Source organism: Pinus tabuliformis, chromosome X, assembly GCF_031772625.1.
Source record: "Pinus tabuliformis cultivar Carrire ecotype Pingquan chromosome X, CPIR1, whole genome shotgun sequence".
Classification (NCBI taxonomy): Eukaryota; Viridiplantae; Streptophyta; class Pinopsida; order Pinales; family Pinaceae; genus Pinus; species Pinus tabuliformis.
In genome coordinates, this window is record NC_142308.1 from 58,598,949 (window position 1) to 58,605,036 (window position 6,088).

General features: G+C 35.8%; 1 pseudogene; it reads right to left on the reverse strand.

Moving 5' to 3' along the window:
• Positions 1-1,621: 1,621 nt before the first annotated feature.
• On the reverse strand, positions 1,622-5,636 carry LOC149138321 (alpha-galactosidase 2-like; annotated as a pseudogene).
• Positions 5,637-6,088: the final 452 nt, after the last annotated feature.

The following is a 6,088-nucleotide window of genomic DNA, read 5'->3' on the forward strand; positions in this document are numbered from 1 at the left end:
GGTTCCACCCCTAATCAAAGTTCCACAAACACACGGTTCCGCTCCACTCCAAGCTCCGCTCGTTGTTCCATTGCAGAGTTCCTCTCTTGGCCCACCGATCTTGTTCCAATGCGCAAATGAACAAAAGTTTTATAAAATCTTCGACAAAGTTATTAGAGCGTGCCCACTTGACATTGTGGCTGGGAAGCAGTTGCAAATATCTTGGCAAGGAAAGGTTAGCGGGTTTAAACCCGCAGAGCTGTATTATTTTTGGTTTATATCCTACGCTTTATACTTGCCTGTTAATTAACCCGTCACCATAAAAATCGTTCAACATTTGTTTTGAATACAATGAATTAACACAAACTTTTTGAATTAGCCATATTATATATGGTTACAAACAAACGCTTTTTCGAAAAATTTATTAAATAGATTCTATTTTATAAATAGGCTCAGTAGCAATTTAAAGGATCAAATTAGAACAAATTTTATAGAAAATGAAAATTTAAATAATGTAACGAAAGATACAATTGACCGACATTCATCAAGTTGGAAAAAAATTAAGAGAGAATGGTTCAACCCTTCTATTATTCGAATTGATAAACATATCAATCGGAATTTGAATGTGTACAAATGGTCCAATCAGACCAAATACTTTATGAAATATTTGAAACAGGTTAACCCATCACCATAAAAATAAACACCTCCGCTTCATACTTAACCATTGACCCGTTGATTAACCCGTCACCATAAAAATGGTTCAACTTTGTTTTGAATACAATGAATTAACACAAAGTTTTTGAATTAGCCATATTATATATGGTTACAAACAAATATTCGTGGGTGTTTATAAATTTTAACATTTGGTTTGTTTGTAACCATATTATCATATATTGTGTAGATATATATATAACCACCATATTATATCACCACCACCATACCTATTTGACACATTTGTTGGATTTTCCATACTTGAATTGTATTAGCCATCCAACATTTGTAATTTGGCCCTACATGTTTTAATAAGGGAGCCACTGTCGTAGCGGTAGTCCCTACCGAGGTTGAGAAACTCTAGTTCTTTGAGTTGCCACAGTCAGTTGCCACAATGACTTTGGTAGTAATTTTAACATGTTCCAATTTTACACTTTCAGTCAGGATTAGACTGATCAGTCTTGGCATCTGAGTCATAGTCACTTGATTGAATTATGAGAAGCAGTAGGTATTATTGCGGGCCAATCTGTTGGAGAACCAGGAGCTCAACTAACACTAAGGACTTTTCATACCAAGGGGGTATTTATTGGTGATATTGCAGAACATATACGAGCCCCTTTCAATGGAAAGATTGAATTCAATGAAAATTTGGTTTATCAAGCGCTTCAGAAACATAATATTACATGGCATCAAGTTCAACATGCTGTCTTAGAAAGCTGTAACAATGAAATGTTTCACAAGGTTGAATTGGAAGTTGCCTTTCAGACTGTTCAAGTTGAGCAGGTATTGCAAACATGCTGGCCAATTTTTTCTCCTGATCCAGGTGACTGCATAAAATGCTGATCCATAAATATCATCCTGGAGGCAATCTAATAATTGTATAGCTGTTAATTATTCCAAGGGGAAAGTTGCATAAATACCTCTTTGACAACTACTGCTCCTTTAGAATATAAACACGGATGAATTCTGTAAACAATGTCCGCCGGTATATCAAATAGTTGATTTCACAGAAAATGTCTGACATCTGGATAACATGGAAACAACAAAAGCCCCACTTCTACAGAAATGCCATAAATCCAGAAAATCTCTTAAACGTATTTTTGCTATAAAGTGATAGACTGTCTTAAGGGCTACCCATTGCATATTTGCTTTCAATAAAAAATCAAAGAAAATGTACACAAACAGAAACATATAACATTACTGTGAGAATACAATCTGTAATAAAAATCTTAAAAATTAAGGAGAGAGTAGTTTGCCAGGGAAACAATCTTTCACATTGCCAAGTTATAACTTGTGACGTCACTTCAAGAATACGCTGTTACTTAAATTGCAGAGAATAAAAACGAGAAGCTTATCTTCAAATGAGAACACTATAATGAAAACACGTGAACACAAGCAACGCTAAAAATGACAAAGGGCACAAATAATACTGAAGCTATCATCCTGGAAGAAGAGTCTCTATACATTCTCTAGGTAAACAGTCTATAATAAATGTTCCTCATTCTAAAGATGGAGTCCTATACCCTTTATACAAAAAAAGTTTATAATTAAAAGGAAATGAAGTGAAAAATAACACCCTAAAAACAAAGACAGATTACATTACTATCCAAACATGGCCTATAACCATGGTTACAGAAACTATAAAGAAAAATATGACATTGAAGACAAATTTTGTGAACATAGATGCTTGGAACAGGGACCTAAATATTACTGCAACAAAATCAACTAGTAAAAATTGTACTTGAGTCAAACAAAAAAGGGGAAAATAAAAGGAAAGCATAGAAGCTTAAAACACTGCTCAAAGAAAACAACAAACGCACGAGAAACATAGACATGCGATATTATATACAAGCCCTGTCTATGGAAAAAAGGTAAGAAGCAATGTGAAGAATACATGGGCAAAATAGAAATGTCTAACATCTCCATATGACCGCAATCCATGACTAAACTTATAAAGGGAGGAATAAGGCAGGAAATGATCAAACTAGAAACCTATACCACTACTCCTGAGAATTGTACAAATGAAAAATGTATGTAGAGACCCATAGGCTCTGTGATTTCCTAGAAATAAGTACCCTATAAGAGAAATAAGCAACCTATCAGGGAAACTGTAAGTAAATTACATAGAAAGTGAGGTGTTCAGCATAGAGAACAAACACAAGTAGATGAACAGAAATTACAACAACCTTTGCTATTACTCACTGGTACATGTGGTAAATAGAATACTGACACAGAATCAGTTTTGACAGAAACTAAATATTCAACATACAAGAATTATGTACCTCAAGATCCCCTTGCTTGTCGACTTTCTTCCCTTGACGTCCTAATGGATCTGCACAAAGCGAAAAGAATTGAAAGATATCATTCAAGTCAAAATAAACATTGAAATTCATACTGAAAAATCTCTAAATTTTATCAAGCTAACCTTGGTTGACATTGATGACTTCATTGTTGTTTAGAATCTCTAATGTTTATGAGGTTGAAAACCTTATATCACATCCAATCAAAAGGGGTGCCTACAGTATATAAGATTATCAGCTAAATCATCATGAAACATTGAAATTAAACATATACAGAGGGGCGATCTATCAGTTAAATCATCATGAAACATTGAAATTAAACCTATAGGAGGGGCGATTCTTTGACTTTTAGTCAATTATTTTATGTACACTCTATTTTGGTAATGTTATTTTTCCTATTCTATTTTGTTTTAGCATCCTTTTGCACATATATTATTGACTTCCGGGCTGTTTATTCAACTTTATTTGTGAACCATTTGTTACCTTCATCAGAGCCCATATGTTGAAGTGTGACCTGTATTCCATAGTGCTCATATTCCCATTTCCAACCTCCAACATGTCAGGATCTGATTCAAGCAATGACCAAAAAAACTTAAATTAGACAGAGAGGTCAGAGTTTATCATTGATAATGGCAGAAGTTTCATAATGATTTATATGATATCAATAGGGTTATTAATTTACCATTCCATCCACTAGGCATTGCAAAATCTGCTGACTGGTCATTCTAGTAAGCCCTAGATATCATGCTGTAAGACACAATTCACATTCAACAACATTCATAAACTGGGATTAAATACATATCATACATAGGAATGTATATTGTTCAGTTTCAATGTTTTATAAGACAATAAACTCTCCATATGAACCTATGCTGTCCATTATATGTCCCAATTGCCTTGAATGTCTTTTGTAGTCCTCCAGCTGTTTGCAAGCTTTGATGCCCAAGTTGCAGGATTCTCTTCACCCCTGCAGAATCAAACAAAGACAACTTGCAATATCTAATTCGCAGAAGAACCAAGCTTCTAAGGGACATTTCGTCTTTGATTAGAATCAATATTATTTACAAATGCATCTTACCATTCACACATCGAATAATATATAGGACGACCTGCATTACTAAGAGCTTCGCTCATTTTTGGGTACCTGTAGGTTTTCCATAAATGTTCAATGCCCATTCTATATAATGTTTAGACCCATCTATGAAAACTTGTCGATCAAACATAGCACAAATAATATATACCTCTCCTGGGGGTCCGTGCCATCATGATAGCAGTTATCATATTTCAAGTAGTCTATTCCCTGAACAATTAGCCAGTGTTACAACAATGATATGATTCAAGGTGAAAAGTAACAAGTTGAGAAAATTTATTCACATGACATTCAACTTACCCATGAAGCAAACGTTTTAGCATCTTGTTCCTCGTATCCAAGCGAGCCTGGCATGGTTTTACTACATGTATAATATCTAGCAAAACATACCAAACAAAATCAAATTGAATGCACAAGTGAAAGACTTCTCAACTAAAAGTTATAAGGACCCAAATAATGTGAAACACAACGATGATGAAAAGACCTAGTTGCATTCAATCCAAATTTTCAAATTTTACAGTCTGTCTTCTCAATACACCCCTGCATATCATTAAATCTCTTGCCAGCCTAGTGAAAAAGATCACGATTCTCCACTTCGACAACATGGGCACTGTTTGAGACCTATCATTGAATACAGCATGAAGAATTTTTGAAACTTATACTTGAATACACCAAGAAGACTGTTTGAGACCTCTATGATATATCGAGAACTCTAACACCAAACAACAAGAAAACATATAACAGACTGAGAATAGAGACATAGACTGTCAATTCAGATATGGTCCCGGCACTAAAAGTATGGCAACGATAGAAAGCTCAACATGCTAAAAGAAAGACTTCGAATATGAAATTACATGAACAGAGACTGTAACCTACGCTTGCATGAGAGTAAGGATTGTTCACATGATCCTAAAAACAATGCAGGAAAATCTTATCCAAATACCAAAATTTGTATATATTTCATAGCTTCATGAGAAAAGCGGAAAATTTCTTCCATAATTTCATCCAACCATCTGGGAAACTGGCACCATATTACTGAAGTTAAACTAAGTGGGCATTAATTATAAAAAGAGAATAGCGCAGGAAGAACTCACATCCATCCTTTACACCCTGCATTGCAGGAAGTCAGTCAGCTGGTGACCACGGCTGTTGAACTTCCCATCCTTGCTTGGATATTTCTCTCCGGCCTAGTAATAAAAAAAACACCTGTAACACATGCAAAAAAAATGTATAATACAAAAATATATTTCAAACATGTAAAATCCCATGGGCCCGCAATTTTACCACCTGCCTGCCTCTTGTCCTTCTTGCATACCCAACGTCTTTACCTTTGTCTCTTTTGCATGTCCAACGTGTCAAGAAATTAGATGAGATCCACTCGCATCCCGTGCCTACTTCTATTACTCAATTCATCGTTCTCGATGTCCTCGTCCCTTAGGTACCTGTTCGAAGATATCCCCCTACCGTGGCGAGACTAAGAAGCGTTCCGAGTGATACTCAGCTGTTCTTCTGTGTCCGGTTTGTGCCTGGAGGCTGCTGAAGAGGGAAGAGGGCATGGGTTTCTAAACCCACTGTTACGCAAATTGGTTAATACTGTGGCAAATACAGGTCCTTTTAATTCCATGCACAGACCTTGTACATAATATGCAATTCCAGAGGCGACAACTCCCTGCTTATGGTAAATTTGCAATCAAATTATTAGTATTCCAGAAATCTTGCATTTGTCTGTAAATCAGATCATGAAACTACTTAGTTCACATGCAGATGGAAGACATATAGAGTAAACAGTAGTTAGAAGGTTCATGTCCCATCCTATAGCCCATACAGAAGGCTTGTGTTCAATAACAAGAGTCAATGCAGCGGACTGCAAGGTTCCTAGAAAGCAGATTAACGTGGTAAGTGAAAGTTGAGCTGGATATTTCTTTGCAACAAAAGCCTGCACATGGAAATCAGTGAACTGATGGCCTTGTCATCACACTGGGAGACTCTGCCATGCAGAAAAGAAGAA